The 20,330-nt window shown below is 40.7% G+C and overlaps 1 long non-coding RNA gene across 1 annotated transcript; it reads right to left on the bottom strand.

Annotated features, from left to right (window-relative positions):
• Nucleotides 1-4,762: 4,762 nt before the first annotated feature.
• On the bottom strand, nt 4,763-10,566 carry LOC147756145 (uncharacterized). Its single transcript, XR_015326712.1, has 3 exons — nt 10,459-10,566; nt 5,487-5,697; nt 4,763-5,145 (listed from the first exon to the last, which is right to left on the bottom strand). It is a non-coding gene; the product is annotated as an uncharacterized LOC147756145 (long non-coding RNA).
• Between the last annotated feature and the right edge of the window lie 9,764 nt (nt 10,567-20,330).

Genomic DNA, 20,330 nt, shown 5'->3' with positions numbered 1-20,330 from the left:
GGCATCAAGCCAGGAACACCCTAATCAGGCTTCCTACCTCTTCAAATGAGCTAGTACACTGCACGGAGTATGACTCCCCAGTACGTCCTCTGAACCTGACAAAGCGTCATGTGCTATATTGCTCAGCCGTGACTTCATAAGCTATTTTCTTTCCTTCTAAAGCTTCTTTGGCAAAGTGTTCCCCGGCTTTCAACACTTTCGCGTCCGGATGACGAAGGGTGTAAACTCTTTACGTCACTTTTTAAGGTTAGTCTTATTTCTTGGTTGGCTTTTCTCTGATGGGTGTGAGCGCCGTTCGCATGGTGCGCCGTATCCTCCAGGTTCGCAGCGCAGAGAACACAGGTGTCGGATGGTACTTTATCAATTTTGGCGGAGATAGCTTTGACAAGTGCTGCGACTCGTCAGGACGTGCGTGAGGTGATGAGCTTTTTAGCGGGAAATGCAATCTAAACCTCTATGTTAGAGATAATTTCCCTTACAGCTACACCCGGAACATCCCTTTTTTGTTACCAATAGCGGAAGTATTTGAAACGGATCCTATATTAAAAATGGCATAATGAAAATGTAATATTTTATTGTTTCGTTTTTGATATTTCGTATTATCTTGTTTTATGGAAACGGACGTCAAATTTGGTATACGATCGATAGTGATCTATTTAATCGTATCATTTGGCCTCAAAAGGCCAGAATCCAGTGATGCCGTCTAAGGAGAAAATTGTCATGCTGGTGTGCAGGGTGTAAGAAAAGCCATCGAACCCGCTTCTGTTTTCCACTTTGCGGTCATTGTCGTTATGTTATAGACCACAGTAAAGCGACATGCCGACTCTTAAAATCCTCGATACTTCCGGTTTTAATTGACACGAGGGCTGGTGGCAGTTCCCCTGAAAAACCGTTCTTTCCTCTCCAACATGTTTTTGCCTGTGCGGAACATGTTTTCTATTTGTTCCCGGTGGCTTTTTATATCCGTCATCGACTCCTGCGTTTTTGTACGAATCATACGATTCGAGCTCGTATCAAGCATCATTTACGCATGTCAACTCTGTCCTCCGGCCGGCGGTCAGTGTACTATGCCATTCTAAAGCAACACATTACGTTTTTAGGAGAGATATCATCGATCCGGCCTGATCAGTAACGTTTACATTACGTCAACTTGCGTAGGAAGTTACTATTTACCGTTCTTAAAACTGAAAGATCTAAATTATGGACATTTATATGAAGTTGGTTCATTTCTTGCTGCATACACAAGCTGGCAAGGTTGCGGCCAAATGCGGCCAGTTCGAACAATATAAAATATTCAAATATGATGATGAACTACACGTGCTGCGATCTATGTTCTGTCGACCCTAAAAATCACTACACGGTACATGGTATCCTGTATTTGCCATAACAAGGTATCGGGAGCATGCTGTACATATTGTATGCCTAAAAGATGACATATTTTTACGAATAGAGCAATGGACAGCCTTAATTTGTGTTCGCGAATCTAATGTTTCTGTTGCTCGGCTGTCACAGTTCAATTGAAAGCGATCGTAGCTGGCCCCGCTATAACACAACAATTGACGAAAAGCAAAGATAATAATATTAAGAGCAAGCAGACCCAGTTAGCGCTGATCTTTAGCTGGCACAGTTCTAGGGGTTTCAGCCAGTCAATGCATTCGTCGTAATGCGAAAGGTCTTCTGCCAGTCTGACGACTCGACACTTTTTAACCAGCCCTTTTTACGGTATAGTGATATTTTCGTTTAGGAAATACATCTTGTGTTCGTGTAATATTAACACAGAAAAAGTGGACACCGTTAAATAGGCTACTATGACCAATTTTTTAACTAGCACATGGATTTGTCGCTTCTTAGATCATTCGAACAAAACACGAAAAATTGATATCGTTAGATCGGAAACGGAAACCGTACGATGAGACACTTCTTAAAACTGAAGAGCTGAAGATGCTCGAAGGTCTGCGGCTGCAGAAAAAAAGTATGCGAGTTGTGGTGGTCTCAACGGTAGGAAATATGACGAGAGCTTAGCAAGCACCTCGAATAGCTTTCTAAATAGTATTTTTAAGCAAAGGGATATTTTTCAAATCGGCTGGCCACAGAACACTGATTTAATAAGAAAACATATACTTCGACTCAATTTTATAGACTTTCTTTAAGGCATGATAATCGATTTATTATGTATACATTAGCTAATAGGTAATACCTAGTTCTGGAAAGGAAAAATACACTTGCAAAACGCTCTGACGTGCTAGCATTGTTCTGCAAGGCTATCACATATAACTTCGAAATACACCACTATTATACGCCAGACCCCTTACGAACACGTCGCCGAACGATTGAGAGAATGCCATCGTTCATTCCGTACGCACCGTATATCAACGTCTTCAGTAACAAATTCATTGCGTACGATAACGAGGTCGTTCTTCATAGCTGGCTCTCGTACTGAAACAAGCATAGAGTATAGCCAGTGAATACTCTGAAGACGAGATTGACTCCTGAATATACCAAACCACGATACCCTTTAACAAATATCTTAACGCTACTGTAGTAAATTTTTTGGACGAGCCTATGAGTAGGTGCACGCTAACACATTGGAGACGAGATCCTTGAAATAACTGCGCGGCTTTTCCTTCACGTTCTATTAATATCGTGATCCAGCTCGGACCTTCTCGGACTGTAGCTCTGTTGCTAAATCGGCTACGGTCGCATCAAGCTGCGAACGGGCAAGCATCGACATTTCAAAGGCAAAAAGGGGGGGGGGGGGACTAGTAAGCATCGAATAGGAACCACGCCTCAATATACATGAATATCCGGTAGTTACGCTACATATCAAAATAGCAAAGCTCGGATTTGCTATGTGCTCATTGACCTGACGTTAATAAGGTAACGATATCGAAAACCGAATACGATTATTTAGACACAGAACCGTATACTAGAAGTGCCTTTTTTTTTTTAATAAGAACTTAATAGCAACGCATCGATTCGCTTGAAACTGGAAGGAACAATGAATTGCCGACATTTCCTATCTGGGGCAGAATCAAACCTGTTCTCTACGAGATACCTGTTATCATAAATAAAGGGCATAAAAGCTATGCATTTTGTCTTCATTTAGCCGAATTTCAACAATCGTATTAGTACAAGTAGAAAGGTATACATGATAATGTCAGGTTAATGCGAAACTGTTGACGTTAAATTTTATCCGGTATAATTAATAGCAGGGAGAGCCAATTGATCGGACAGTGCCGCATGTGGTTACTTAACCGACACTGGTAGGACCTGCAATTCAATTGAGAATTATTGCAGAATTTTCACAATAAGAGGATATAGCTTATGCCGTAGAACGCGCTCTTCTATCCTCCATTACGATTTTTCTACCTTCGCAATATCTTCATATCCACACAAGCTACATAACGAAGCATTATACTACGTGTAGAATTCGTGGCAATTTTCATGAAGATATTATAGAAATGGTGTACATAAAGAATGAGATCTAATTATATTATGCCGGCCCTAAAGCGATTTATACCGACGGTACCTTGATCTGATATCGCGATAGCGGCAAAAATACTTAGAACTTAGCATGTTGTTTTGCTGAGTAACATTCGGCAGAGATGCCCACGTGTACGTCTCAAACTGTCTAGTAGACCTGTTTCTGCTCTGGCTGAATGCTCAACTTATATTGTGAATTCTCCGGACCTACGGTGACAGCCGATTTACATGTGTCCAATGTTTGCTGTAATATAGTTTTCCGATTACAGCCGATATTCTTGTGCCATCTTTGAGACTCCGTGGCGTCTATTCTGTTTGCTCAGATGTAACCTTACGCAACCGAGTGTTTCTCCAATTGTGTGTATTTTCGACTTAGATTGTGTAGAACAAAAGGCGCCGAAACACGCGCGTCTTTTCCTTTAGGCATTTGACATCGATGACCTTCATAGCTGTCAATATATCTCGGGAGCAATTAGGAAACGCTGTAGTAGCTATCACGATCTTTGTAACAAAAGCGGCCAAAGGCGTCGAATTCGGTTATTGTTAGTGCCGGGATGCTAAGCTTGGAAATGGCACGCTACAGAAAAGGAGGTCCTGACTAATCGCGAGAGACAGCTGGCCCTGCCGACATGAATGCGCCTTGTAATACGTCCAAGCTTGCCGGAATCGCGGCACTACAATCGTCCACGAATTTTATCAATGGCACAATTCCTTGACAAATGGCGGCCCGTCTCGCACAAAAAGTCTCTCTTGTGTAAACGGCATAGGGTCTTATCCGTTCGAGAACGTGTGCAGTGTCTAGTTGCGTCAGGTGGTGCTTTCGTAAAAAGCCGCTGTAGACAGACTGCGAACACCTCCCAGGTCTTCGTGCGTCTCAGGACAGATTCGAATATGTTGGTCTATCTCTACAGGAAAGACCCGCCCCTTACGCCCGCCGTTGTCCGAAGTCCTAATTTATTATTCAGGCCTTTAGTAGTTAAAAAATGCTTGCTTTGATGGGAACTTCACACTCTCAGTCGAATCTTGCGCCCTGAACCTTTGCTTTACAGTTTAGCCATCTAGCTTTTGATTCTCGAGTTGACTAGGCCTTCGACAATTCGATGCTGATAATGTCTTCTTCCGTCGCTGTCATCAATTTTAGTTTCACTAGGGGCAGTACAAATGTGATTTATTTCACTGACATCTCGTTCTTCAGGAACGGAAATGTCTAGGGTTTAACGTATTATTTAGTCGTCACTATATATACAGATTATATTGCAACAACGTTTATTCACTGTTCACGTTCTCTTTCGCCTGTCCACTCATACGTAACATGGGAAAAGATTTTCCCCTGCATAAATCATAATTTCATTTTACGTCGAGTTCATAAAAATTCCAGATGGAAAGGTACATTCTCTACTGGTACTTCATTTTGCCGTCTGCCGAGGTCAAAAAGCTACCAGGGCATTTATATAGTACATACTCGCGCCTACCTTGCTACTAAGCACTTGTCATTTCACGTAAGTAGAAGAAAAAAGACAATCGTAATAAAGGTAACGTTCACTTATGGCTAATTATAAGCTAGTAGCTTTTTCTACATGATAATTCAAACAATTCTTCTTATAACAGACAAATACAATTTTGACACTAATAGTATGTTAGCACGAACGAGGCTGGCGGCCGCTTTGGTATTTCCAAACGATGACGCAGCGTTGTTTTTACACATAAAAAAAAAAACGAAAAACTTTCTGGCTTTAGTTAATAAGTAATAGGTAAAGTAATACCGTGCTCTACGGGAAAAGTCAAACATTATTCTCGAGGTGCAAAAGTTTTTTTGTCCAGTCGGTTCCATCTTTCGCGCAGACGTCCATAAGAGGACACTCTAGCGACCTACAACAAGTCAGTGCATCTTAAGAAACCGTTATTAGTAATATACGCGCGTGAACTTAAGCTAAGCAGTTAAATAGATTGTAGATAGATGACGAAACTAATTGGATTGAAATAGTAGTGGAATTAAGACGTACCTGTTGCTCGCTAAAACTATCGGAAGGCGAGAGGAGGTCCCGAGGGAATGGTGGATTTATCAGGCAGGTGTAGGAACAGCAAGACGAAAGAAATAGCAAACAGCAAGATGAAAATCTGGCACACCCATATTGCAGATTTTGTATGAGAACTCGTAGAGCAAACCATGTAGGATGAGCCGAGGACACATGAAAAACATCAAGAGTCAAAGTGCTTGAAGAACAAACAATAGAAACTCAGATCAAACTATTTATATGCCATGCAGACTATGATCAAGGATCGTACAAACAACTGCGCAGAAGAAGAAATGTCAGCCGTCATGTTATAGGAGGTTCTGAAGTCAGTGAAGAGGACTAAACAGGGTAAAACACTTGGGCCAGATGGCATCCGATTTATGAGAGTCAGGGTCTTCCTTAAATAGTCCCTTAACATTGTTGCTAAGATGATAACTAAAATCATCATAGTATTAGCTGCTAAGTGAACGTGAGCAGAAGTGATATTTACGTAGAAAGATAATGAAAGCTGTATACCCTGACGTTTCACAAGCTCACTTGCAGAGGGATTTGAGGCAGCTATGAAAACAAAGAAAAGAGAAAAAAAGTTTACTTATGCAGTTTAGATTCCGCAAGCATCGTTCAGTCCTACCGATGATACCTTAGATGTCGATTAGAATGAAAAGTACACAGGACTTCATTGAAGACAGACGAACTCATTGGGCGTTACGAATAGTGTCAATAGGATCCTTTGGAAAATTGTTTTTAATACTTTAATAAGGAAAAGCACTTCTTCGCATCTTTACTATGGTGATTTTCAATCATCGGCAGGAAAAGATTATTCGAAACGAGATACGATAATTCTGGGGTCGCTGATCTGGAATGTTGCGTTTTAGGACATACAACGGCTATAATACCCCTCGAGCTGGATGAAACTACTTGCGTATGAGGATGACATAACAGTCATGGTAAAAGCCAAACGGCAATGCTAATTGAATTTATCGCTAGCATACCCCTGCAAGCTATCCAAGAATGGAGTACTAGAGCCGCGTTGTCAATCGCTCCAAAAAAATGAAGGAACTTTGACATCAGGCCAGGAACAAGTATGCTCCATCGAATTGCTCCGATCAGATTCCCTAATCAAGATGGTCATAAATGCGAGATATCTCGGCGTGCAGCTAAACACTGGACAAAAAAAAAACAATATATAGCGCTGTCTATGAGTAACGGCAACAAGGCAGCGGACGCAACTGCTAGGGCTTTTCCCAACCTATATGGCTTTAAAAAGGCGGAACGTGCGCGGGTAATCATATCGATGGCTGAGTCAATAGGCCTTTTCGGTTTATGGGTGTAGGTGGAACCCACTCCATACTAGAAAAATGGCCTGGGTAAAATGGGACAGGGTAACGATCAACGGCTATGCGAGTCATCCAAGCTTATAGAATGGTCAACACATCGGCCCCCAATACTAGCCGAAGCGTCCTAAGAAACAAAGGAGAGATGAAGACTCTAAGCAAACGAAGTAAAAGAAGCAGAGCGAGATGCAGTCCCAGTGGAATGGCAAACAGAATAACAAACGAACCTAGGGACCGAATTCGATATCTTATACCAGAAACCAAGAAATGGTTGAATCAGCTAGGGGGTGAGACCGACTACTAACCTAGTTTTCTCAAGACATAGTGACTTTCAATCATATTTACACAGTTTTGGTCTGGTCCTGTTATCCTGATCAGAGAGTAATGGATGATGTAACCCAATTCCCGCTGATGTGTCCGGAACGGGATGAAACGTAACCCAATGGATAAGCGAAAATTCTGACGACGTGGCAGCAAGAGCAATACCCCACAGTCAGCCCTTTCTTGTTTTCCTCATATACCGAGAAATATATATATATATATATATATATATTCATATACAACACAAGATGAAATCATGAGATCTCGGTGGCTTTAAAGGCTCTCAGTGAGAAGGACTAGCTGGGTCGACTGTGAAGAGTCTGATTGCTGAAAAAAGCCGGCATTACATATTAGACCAAACCCACAGATACTGGGATATAATATGTTTGGTAGTCGGTAAACCCGGAGGATAAAACATTAAAAAAACACTCAACAATCCAGGGAACCCCCTATACGCGGCGTTTGTTGGTTTCAAAGCGGCAAAAATCTGGTTTTGCATACTTTAACGTAGTTATGTGCAAATACGTCCACCTTACACTATAAGAATTGATGACGGAGTAGCAAAACTGTCTTCTTCTCAGAAGCAACTGACCTGGCCCAAAGTGACAGTCCGAGCTCTTTTCTGTTCGCAGCCTCACCTAAATATCTTCCTTTCATAATAGGAAGATACAAGAAAAATGGTCGAAGTTTTCCTTTTTTACGGAAGACTCTGTAAACTAAGGTTTAGTGGATTCCAACTACGGCAAGTTCGGATAAGATTTCACATAGCAGTGATGGAACTGGGACTAATGGTCAGTACGGATAAGACGATGGCCGTAAAATTCAATAGGCGATACGTTGTCTTAAACGGCCAAATTTGCCCGTTGGTATGTTAACAGATTTTCGTATCCCGGGCAGTTTATCGTTTTCAATGGTCACAACTTAAACTCGTACATCGCATATAAATACAGAAACACGTTGACCACATCTCGTACGATTAAGACACCCAGTCGCCTTTCCCTAGTGATAGCGTTTCCTCTATTCAATCTCACAATGGCGCTGGCTTAGGCGGTAATTATAATTTGGACGACTTTACAGTAGCGAATTATTCAGTGAAGTAAAAGCCCCTTTCTTAAAGCGTACTTTGAGCTTTCATTGCACAACAAGAAACTGACTAGTTTGCCTTTTTGTTAAAACCCTGATGCTTATCTGGTATCTGAGATTTCGTTTTTGAAATTCGGATTTTCTTTGAGTGTTTCAACGGGCAGTGCCAAAGGTTTACCGAAGTAAACGGTGAATTTTCTTAATACGAAAGCGACGAGAGGCAATGGCTGGAAGTTACTCGTTTCGTGGTTCGTGGCTTCCACCGAACGGGCGGTTCCATTTATCTAGCGGGTATGTGTTTCTAATAGCTGCTAAAAAAAAAAAAAAGCTCTGGCAAATGCCGGCTGTTGCTCACTGATGCCTCAGCTCATATGAATGAATGATCATTATGTCATATATTATGTATTATTCATATTTTGTTACTGGTCATTATTGTACAAACGCAAATACTATCAAAGGTAAATAAACGGTGCTATATTTGAAACTCACAATATGGCCCCGGATATTCAATCCGGTAGGCATCTATCATGCCTACTATCGGCTTACGGTAGTGTTAGTTACGGATCGGGCCCGACGGAGAGCGAAATTTAAGAGGGAAAATAGTCGTAGTTGGAGGGAAAATAGCAGCTCTATCAGGCGTGAGTCAACCACTTAAGCCGTCAACCCCTAATAAAAGAAATATATATGCATACAGGGTTGTTGAAAAGTAGTAACTGTTTTATCAGTTAGGCAATTTTAACGTTACATATCTGAAAACCGGGGTGCGCGTCATCTGAAAGCGGAAATTCGACAATAGTTTATGTACTGGTATTGTCGCAATCTCTTTGTTCCGATATAAGATAGAGCACTTTAAATATGAGCGACATTTCTGCGAAAATCCTCGATATTTTCGACTTTATTGAGATAAAGGTACAAATGCTGCCTAAACCCATGAAGAAATTTAGCTGTTTAGGTTAAGATGCGTTATCGGAAGAAACGGCCGATAAGATGGTTCTGTCACTTCCGTATCGGGTACATAGATAATTAGGCCGACCCATAGGCTTAGTCCGGTGCCTGCTGGAATGTCGTGAATGTCGGGATTATAGACGTGGTTTTAAAAGCAGGACATTTCTAATAGAATAGGTCAGCGTGCGTGTGTTAAGAGACGAGGGAAGTTGTCCTTGCTCAACATATATACGCACCATATCGTTACGAACGACAATCTTTTTGTATCCGTGTTATCGTAAAGGAGTACTTCGGCAAGATAGATAACCGTGATTGAAGACAGGTTTCCAACTGAGATGAGAACGTCGTCCATCGATAGCCCTTGTAAAATCTCACTTTGTAAAATTGTCATTGTAAAATCTAACTTATCGGAAATGGATACCATCTTCATGAAATATCAACATTTTATAAACGATGGAGCTGGAGGCAAGATGATCTGGCCTTATATCTGCGCTGATCATTTCAGTCGTCATTTACTGGTGGTCGTAAAATGAGCTAATTGATCATTAATTAGCTCTTTTTACGTACCATGCACGGCCATTGTGTTTCCTCCGCAAAGTTTAGAAGTATCTACGTTCCTTATCGGTGATCCTTTTTTTTGGTCGCTTTAGATAGCTCAATGTTGCTTAGAAGTTCGCTTATGAAGTGGGCCGCGTCTGCACAATTCGGTACTGAACTAATCGAGCAGCGTGCGTTGACGTCTCAAGAAAATCTTCTAATGCAAACAGTGGTTTAGCGTACCATTTTTTAATGAAAACTAGCATATATCTTTGGGCAAACTTGCCCATCACGTCGACATAGCCTTCTCAGTTGAGTCCTGCTTGTTGGTGGATAGTATGACAACATTATTGGTCGTTTTACGATATTTATACTCGTAGAATAGATATCCTCAGCGTCAGTTCGGCCAGTCGCATTGGCTGCTGGTGTTCACTTCGTGTGTTTTGCCTCTACGGACGCGCCTGTTTGATCTTCGATGTCCATTGTTATTTTGTTTCACTGATTGGAATATACCGTTAAGACTCCTTGTAAATGTTTTACTGTATATTTTATGATGGATTTAATTAACAGCTCTCATTTAATCATTGAGAGCTGTTGTACAAAGTACGTCTGTAATTTTTGAGTTGCTATCTATATATTGCCTGACACTGTCTTCTTCAAAAAACTGCTGCGCGAAGTGTGTAGATAAAAGCATGCAGATTCGTGATTTTATTTACCTGCATGCATGTGTGCCATCTCACCTTTGAAAGGAAGGGCTTACCAGTGACAGTAAGTCTTGTCCATCGTCCCAACATTGGCATAAATGTTGTTTATGGTGGTTTGGAAAAATGCTTCAGCGACTATTAGGGGCATCGTCCATTGTCTCGTGCTTGATGACGATTTGTACTATTCGCGATTGTAATGTAAGGTGATTGCCCGGATCCACGTCGATTAGTGTGTAGCTTCACTTTTTCTTGAAGTGTACAACCGCTCTTGATCGTTTGCTTCCTCTGCCATGTCTGCAGCCTTCCGAAGACCCTTCGTATTGCGGTTTTTGTCCCAGCATCATTTTAACATGGTCAAGCCGGCAACCAGTCACCGTACGTTATGGACGGTTGTATGCAAAGCGTGACTCGTAGCACAAGTTGGGTTTGTTCACCTGTACCCGCACTTTGAGACGCAACGTTCTGTATCTGATAGCATAGTAGATTAATGCACTTTGTTATCAGCGAGCTACTCCTAATAGTCTGCTTTGCATAGGTGTAGAAAAAAAGTTGGCCTAGCAAACGTGGTGTGCGTCATGTGGACACGCAGCTTTCGTTTTAAGGACATCCTAGCGACCAGTGGAAAATCAGTCTTATCCATGCTTTCTGACAGGTTGACTTGGATCGGACAAACCCGCGATGCAAAATTTTTAGTACAGCAAAAAAAATAGGCAAATAGACAGATTTCTCTAGATCGGTATACATGTAAATTATAGTAACTTATTTTCAGTACATTCGCTAGCAAAACTTCGTCCTTGAGTAAATAAGAAGTATAGGCGTTAATAGTGGAAATAAGCATAATCGAGTAACAGTATTCAAATAGTTACGCAACAATGTAACATGCTAAAATATAAAAAAAACTGAACACAAACTCGAACATGGTGATGAAATGTCTCAGCGGAATGCTTAGATCTTTTGTTCAAATAGCTGCTATCATTTATGACCGCTCAACAAAACTAAACGGAAATCTTTTTTTTTTGCGCGCGGTCGGACTCGCAACAAAGAAGATCGACCATAGCTCAGCATTCAAAGGCTATAAATCATCGCGCACTTTCATTTCAAGGACAATGGTGTCCTGCTTCAAGCTAGGCACAAAACGACATGCCCTGTCTTTTATGGAACACCTCAAAGTGACTTAGAAGATAAGTTGCCTATTAGCTATTATGATAATTTTTACCCTTTGGGCGAAGGAGGCGAAGCGGCCATGAGTATCACCGTTAGTAGTTAGTTATTATTAGTGTCGATAGTAGTACTCGCGTGTGACAGGTAAGCTATATATAAGTTAGAGCGCACAGATGCAAACACTGCTCAATGTTCTAAAGAAGAAAAGGGAACGAATTCTGCTGCGCAGGCCTATCGCTAGTGTCGCTATTCAGTGATACAATTTACGAACGGTACCGTTTTCCCACCTACGAAAGCTCAACCTTTTTCCACATCTAATAAGTGCTTAATCTAAAATTGTTCTCATTGCTCAACTTAAGTTTATAACGTACTTACGTTTTTACGCCTTGTAAGAGACGGAAACTATGATTTCCGAGTCAACGAAGTCACTTATTAACAAAAGACTAACAGTCTGAGGCACAGGTATTCTTCGAGGTAGATTAATAATACATTTTTTGAATCTTGCCAGATTTTCAGAACAATGTTAGCTCAAATTTGACGATTACATTAGCACGTCATAAACAGAAATGCGTCCGACGGTATCAGAGGTTTTACGCCAGTGGATAGATAATCTACAGATTGTAGCCCAGTTTTTTTTTTCGTAGTTTTTTTATTTTTAGATAGGCAAATCTAATTTCTCAGAATTTATTTCTTGAGTCGGTAATTTGTTATACTGGCATTGTTGCGAGCTTCGATTGTGTGTGGTTAGTTTTGAAAAGAAGGCATATTAATTTTGCACTCCCCCTCTCTAGAGCAAACAAGGCGTTTGGCCCTGCTCAACGCATCTCTACGATACGAAACGTAGAAATAGAATATATTACAGTCGATTTCGTAGAAATATTAAATACGAATAAACTTAGAAAAGCCATATATTCATCGATGAGGGTGCAACTAATTTGTAGCGTGTTCGTAACACAGTTTATTGACACAATTCCCACCTACTAAAAGTTACACAGGTGTTTCCTGAACATTTCTGTTTGCTATTTTGGTCTCTTTCATGCCTCCAAAAAGAAATGAGAAATTCTAAGTGTCGATGCAAAGACTAGCAGGACGAAAGGCCACAATTTCATTCACTGCCTCAAAAATGCTAGCAGAAATTGTCCTATCGGTGATCCAATGATGAGTTACAAAAGCCAGTGAGAGCCACGTTATGTGCGGCAGCATAATAACGAAGCTCTTGCAAAGTTTATCTGGATACTCCGTAAACTGTGATGGGCGTAATATCATTATAATAGCAATATATTTCTTTGGACAAATATATTTGTTAGAGACTTTGCTCACGATCGAAACTAGCAGCAGCTACATTTACAAGAAAAAATTATTTTAAATACTTACTTTATTTAGGATACGGAGAACCCGTTTACTCAATCGCATGTAAATGTCTGTCTGGTTGTACGTGGCTGTATGTGTGCAGAAAGATATGCGCGTATGGCTAAAGTGGATATCTCGTGACGAAAGTACGGAGTGATCTGCTGTACGTGCACAGCATTCCTTTGCGGTACTTCCGCTGACCCAAGCTGTGCTCCAGCCGCAGCAGAAATTACTAGTTTGTAGCAGCATGGGACACGGGTATGCACTCGGCGTCTGCGGCAATCGTGGCGGCACCGGCCACGAAGCAGTGCCGGGGACCTTAACAATGACTAGGCCTATTCCTAGGAGACAGATTCGCAAGCCAAACGTCAGTTCCCGACGGCGAGCAAAGTGGAATGCCATACGTTGGATAGTGACGGCTGATTATGAGACCACGGCTTCGGCTACAGCGACGATGAAATGGCACACAGTTACTACACAAGAGGTTTTTACATATTTTTTCGTAGCCGATTAACATAGGGATAATGCCAAATATGGCGCGCACCCCAATTATATATAATACCAATGCGTTGGGCGCGCCCGATCTTTGTACATGGAAGACAAATACATGGGACTTCTAAAACGGAAGCGTAGCAGAGTTCTGAGCTTTGTACATAATTACTTTAGATACCCTACGTTTGTCTGATAATCAGTCCTTTTATATATATGGCAAAGGTGCGTCGGTAGCACTCACAAGGTCTTTATGGGTATGTAGTAACTGGCCGATTTTGAGTAGTTTCGTAGCATATAACTTGTTCATACTAAAAAGGCACCGCCGGTACAGGCTGTGTCTTTTCAGCAGATACATAATTATCGATCGTCTTGCCCTTCGATTATCGTCAGACACCTTTCCGTTACTCAGGTTGTTAGGATTGAGTAAAAGCTGTGAAGTATCACTTCTTGAAATGTTTTGTTTTCTATAAAATGGCTCCATTTTAACTCCGTATTACCTTCTAGTGTCTAGAAATCACTCACCATAACTGACCCATTTTCAAAATATTATCAAATTTATAGCGGTTGTCCGTAAGTAGGAATGGCAACTATGAGCATATGACTGAAACCTAAGTTGACGATAGCATCGTTCTCTTTGAGATATCTGGTGTAAATACGCTTAAGTAGAGAATAAGCCAAACACGCGTGCGCGATTAGTTCGCTCGCTAAGAAAACTCTTTTACACTATTGACAATGTACAGAGGGTCGGGAAAATATTTTTACGTTCTATAAAGCTCTGATGTGTCAGACTGGTTGAATTTACGACCGATTAGATCTGTCAGACAATTTGCGTTTAAATTAGAGAGATCGGCCCGGTTGCGGATATAATGGGAGCTAAGGCATGCTTCGCACAATATCTCTGCTCAGTATATCTAAATGTCTCATACATTTGGCCGACATCGCTGGAGTTCCTCTAAAACTGAGTGTACTACACGCATATCGTATCTCTAATCCGAGAAATGGAAACGGTTAGTGTGAATTCAGTTTCCCATCGTTTACTTAACCCATTGGACTATGGGAATAACTAAAACCGTTAAATCTTTTAATGGTTTTGGTTACTTTTATTGTCTGAGCAAGTCCTTGGTATCACTTTTCCGATACAGCATCAAGGAGCTGTTCTCACTAAGCGCCCCAGTTCAAGTGGGTCTTGCTGAACGTATGTGCCGTTCCCCACAGGTTTTACATCCCTAACCTAAAGCGTAAACTCAATTTCGGCCCAACTTCAAAAGTGAAATTAACTAAGCGGTTTATAATCAACTGTCGTCCTAGGCCTATCGGCTGAACAATAGAAAATCGTAAAAGGAAATCTGAAAACATAACAGGAATTACTGAGTCTTTCAGAGTCTCCAGGAAGGAAAAAATCGACAAACACGATAGAGCTAGACCCAGTTAGGAGTAGAGATTTTACAATTTCGTACAATAACTCAATTCGTTTAATAACTTCTGTCTATGGAAAATGTCGAAAGGCGGATTGCGTGTGTCGATAGTCATTGAGATTGCCTATGGCATCGTTGCGGTATATGCTTGCGTTAATTGAGAGCAATTCGTAGACACCCACAAGGCGTCGCCGGAATGGTAAGGTTTCTAAAGCCACGTAACATCTCCAGCCGAATTTCGAAATTGGCCGCCATACTCTCTCTAGTCGTACAAGACAGCTAAGAAGAGGACGAAGGCGCCAAGCAAGGATACAAGGAAAGAGTCTACACGTTTTTACTTTTAGCAGAGAGAAGACGGCCTCGCAAAGGGTAAAACATCGCGTTGAAGATGCGTAATAATGGCGGTTAGCGCTTCGAACATCAAGCACTAATGGCGAATGAAAATAGGCCGGCCTTCACAATCGCGGGACACTGATATTCGAATTTTCATGCATGATGTTTGCAGCTTGAATTGAACTTCCGCTAACACGCTAGAGCGTAATGAAGGCAGCTCGAAAAGGAATCGAACCTACTTTGCTTGATAGGATATTGACAGTGTTTCATAATAATCGTTCAGCGAAATTAGAAGCCGAAATGACTAATACTATACTAAAAATGATTGTCTGAAGTAGCTACCACGCAACCATTGCACGTACATAGCATTTTACGATGTGATTTATTTCCTTCTGTTCAATCAGCATCTGCAATAAGACAATGCATATATCACTTATCATGACACACCAAACCCTTCTAGGATGGGGAATAAACAAATTCAAGCTAGTAAACAAGCGAGACACCCACCACCCACCACCGTAACGGAAGAAACGCTGAAGACAGCTATTGATTATTTGTAAAACAGACTAATATCGTTAACAGGTGACAGGTTAATATCGCTTGCCCTCTTCGATATGCTCAACACGTTTTGTGGGGTAATGCATTTCAGTTATCTGCACTAAGTCCACGAGCTTCAAGCTGGACGGGGGCAAGTTTTTTTACCACGAGACTTGAGACAATGGCCCTTGGCTTCCTAGCCCCAAGTTTGGCCACCCAAACCATCGCGGTCACGACGACAGCGATTCTTAATATTCGCGTCTCCCTTGTGAGGTACGTGCAATGATGCACGTAGAACGAAACAAACATGCAAACCACAACAAACATCGCCGGGAAATGTCGTAGGTACATACTTCGCCAGTCACGCACGGACATTCTATCGACGACACATCTATGACATTCGGGTGTGCAGACAATAGATTATCTATCCTTTCTTCTCCTGGGAACTGCCAATCACTCCGGAAATCTCACTGTAAGCCAGTGAACCCGATCTATCCGAACAAGAAACAAGATGTTATATATAAAAAACAAGATGTTGTCGGCGGAAACGACAGCACCTGTTATATGCTACTTCCGTGACCATATCAGCGGCAAACTTTGTTACACGTATTAACAACCGATGCATCTACGATGCCTGGAATAATGCCGACCAACACAGCTAAAGACGTAGTTTGCTAGTCCTCGACCCCTCCTGCTTGTTCTTCAAGACGGCAGAAACACTCCGAAAATAACACAATTTAACCAGTAAGGGAGCAGCGCGAGTGAGGCTCTGAAGTTCGCCAAGAAAGTACTCTCACTCTTCCTTTCCTAACTTAATTTTTATCATAATGACCCAATATCTATAATATCATAATCTTGTTTTAAAACTTTCTAGCGTGAATTAAGGTGTCGTTTGGATGTATGGTCACATGCAGCTGTATACGGAGTCCGTTTTTTCATATATATATATGTAATATAATGTATATATATATATATATATATACGACACGAATTTTGGGTCGCTATTGTTTTACGTATAAATACGTTGTAGTCGATGGGATCAATCTGAGTCGGCTCGGTTAATATATCGGTGAGCTGGGGTCACGCTGAAAGCTCTATTTAAATCTCTCCTATATATTAATCCTACTTAAGTTTACAAAAATCGAGTACCCATAATAGAAGAAATATGTGCGCAATGGAGCGTAAGACGTTTATAGTGAGTACGAATTAAATCCAGCGTGAAGTCTCCCACGATAATAATTAATTATAATAACGATAGTTATTAATTGAAGTACCAAAAGTTTAGGTAATATTCGTTTTTAATTAATCGAAACAGTAGGTTGAACATTAGTGGCTGATATTGCTTTGAACGCCTTTGGCTTTCAGCTGACTGCGGCCTCGACGTTAGCGAGAATTTTGACAAATTCTATAATTAACAAAAGAAGAAAGAGCCTAACTTATTCAGACTAGGGAAGTCAGCTTGAAGTAGGTCTTTGTAAAACCGTTCTTCGCGATCAATTGTTGGAACTATAACAATAAACATTACGAAATGCTACGCGTAAAACAGGCTGCATTTGTTCATGATAAATGATACGAAACATGCAAAAAAGATTAGATAAAATTTTCTTTAAAAAAATAAATTAAATAGTTAGGGTTAGGGTTAGGATAGTTAAGAGAGCCGTCACGATTATAGAAAATTGAAGCAGCTGCAGGTGAAAATCAAAATGTGTAGTAACTGTCTAATTTATTTTATGTATTCGATACCTATGAGGATCTTCGATAAGCATACTCAGTGTTTTGCACAGAGCCTTTAATCCTTTTCAACCTTCGCCTGCACAAACTCTTATCTATACTAGAAGGCCGTTATTTAAAATAAATGTACCTAACACGTAAGATATCCCAAAAAATGTAGGCACATTTCGAATAAGCTTATTATAGTCTCAATATTTATTTAGATACGCTTAACGCTCGAATCGCCAAAAAACGATCGCATTCTATATAGAATAGGTCACACAGACGTTTAAAGTTGTTGCAAAGAGCTTGATGATGTTGAAACAAAAATTCTTTGAAAAAATTTTACGGTGTCGTCGGTTTTCTGATGTCGACTTTACCTCTAGGGTTCACCCACAGGAATAACATGAGATCGAAAGAAGCGCAAAATCTTCTCTTGGTCCGATCCATTTGTCTGGAAGATTGTGATCAACACATGCTCTCGGATCACGATGATACTGTACAGGTGCTCTAATTTGTCACGCTCAACGAACGTGCGGCAACAGAGGTTCTTCCAATAAGTCCACGTAATTCAACAAAGCTACAGATCATATACACTATGATCGAAATAACCAGATTGATCGCTGACACTACCATATTAATATATGTCAATTTGATTGTTCATATTATATTTAAAGTGACAGTTTGTTGTTACATAACAGAACGATATAAAAATCAAATTGAATTTCGCGCGCTCCGCTCGGCGAGAAGAACGGCCGTTCATGTTATCCATTTAGATTAGTGCCACACTCCTTAACAGATGGAGCTCTGCTGAAACGACCCGTTGAATTGCGTGATAAGCTAAATAATGGTTCTATTCGCACCGCAACAAGCTGTCAAACGACCATAAATTACGCTATATGTATTTTTAAGCTAAAAATCATCTTAATTAGACTCTGTCGAAAGTAGACAACGCCGCTAAACACAGCAGGCAGGATAAAATACGCCATTTTATGGTTACCGAAAGCGATCTCGGCAGTGCACGATCACCTCTTCTGCATAGATGATTCGTATATTACTTATACTAATTGTTTTTGTGTCAAGACTACGTTAAACACCTACGCTACGCCTTAAATATTAGTGGAAAATAAAATTCTACTATATTGCTTGCATAGTACATTCGTTGAGTTGTATGTCGGGGCTTTAGTAGGTGAGCCCTGGCTTTCTTCAGCTCCACGATCAGTTGTCTAAGCCACGGCATGGACACAGATAACAATGTATACGAGCGAAGAAAAGATGACATTGTTCATTGGAAATACTATGGTGACAATCTTTGTAAAAGTTTCAGCCATTTCAGTTGATGTTGACGTAGGTGTTTCGCTAAGCATAAGAAAAAATGAATACCGAGGTGTTGTTGAATCCTTTCATTTGAAAGACAGTCAGTAAGACCGAAACAGACGATGCTTACGAGTACTGATTAGTTAAATTTAAACGCTGGTTGACCGTAAGTGTGCGAGACGATCAGTTAATACCGACCGCATCGGCAAATTAAGCGAGACTATTGAGAGTTTCGACCTCGACTAGTAATTGCCGATACCTAAATACAATTTTAAAACTACTACACATGTTCTCCCTCCAGTGTTACGTAGCATCTGCTATTTCAGCGGCTGCATGGCCACGAAATGGTTTACAAGTTAATTGACCGTTCACCATTCATTCAGATTTGGCCCGTACTGGCGACTCTTTTTCTGTTCGCTAATCTCAATGTCTTGCTAGGTAGACAGAGACTTTTGTCAAATAAGAAGACTCTCACATTGGAAAACTTCGAGGCAAGCTGCCAGCTACAATCTAGCCAGCATAATAAAGCAGCATGACAAAAAATGTCTATATTCGCCTGAGGACGTTCCAGATTACTCACGATGTTCTAAAGGCGATGGGACTAAATGGAACAGAGTTTACTTAATGTTCTCATTAGTGCCATGAGGGGGAAATTAATTGTGGATATATTTGTCACGGGCCCTTCTTTTACGGCTCATTCGTTCTTGAGAAAACATCAATTAAACACAAGTGCTGTTGACCTATTTAATTCCACAAGACAGGATCATAGGGCGCAAAGATCAAGCTATAAAAGTTATTAATAACTTTGATTAATAGCTAATGATTTTAAGTGAAGGAATCAGTCACTTAACAAAACTAACGTAATACTCTTCTCTTTTTTCTAAAAATGACTATGGCTAACAAATACGATCGCATTTTATTGAAAAGATGAGGAAAAACGGTAACAACGTGTACACCGTTCTTCAGAGCCAACTCGACCGCACTGAGGCTCGGATAACTGTCACGAATATGCATAATTGCAGTATAATAAATAATCTGCGGCTAATTTTGATTGTCCGCAATGTGTGCTGCATATATCGGCAATAGTGGTTTGTTTCGACGGTGCGTTACACTAAGGTAATGGAGGCTTCTTCCAAAAACAAAAACTTGTAATACGTTGTTGATAATGAGAAATACTATGCCTTAGTTTAGGTTTACATATAAACATCTGTACTATAAATCTACGAACCTGAGTTGTACTTTGAAATCATTCAATTATTTCTAGTTCTTCTTAAAATTAACATGACCGACATCAAGTTTCATATGCACTCAAGATGCCGTGGCCCATATAACTCCACCTCAACTCTGGCGTATATATCCCTCAGGGCCATCGTACAATATCGAACAATCAAGTGACTTTTATAAAACCTAACTTGCTTCCGGTTTGCTTTGAAAAATGTAATTTTTGGATGGCCGAAACTATGGTCGAATCACGAACTTGCTATTTCCATGGTAATAAGATTTTAAAGTAACGCCCTGTTGTTAGGAAAAAAAAGGGTAGTTTACATAGCCCCTGACCCATGTAGACCCATTTTTCCCTTCATATATACACAC

Source organism: Varroa destructor, unplaced genomic scaffold (assembly GCF_002443255.2).
Source record: "Varroa destructor unplaced genomic scaffold, Vdes_3.0 BEIS01000004.1, whole genome shotgun sequence".
Classification (NCBI taxonomy): domain Eukaryota; kingdom Metazoa; phylum Arthropoda; class Arachnida; order Mesostigmata; family Varroidae; genus Varroa; species Varroa destructor.
The sequence above is the reverse complement of the archived record's forward strand: the minus strand, read 5'-3'. Positions and strand labels throughout refer to the sequence as shown.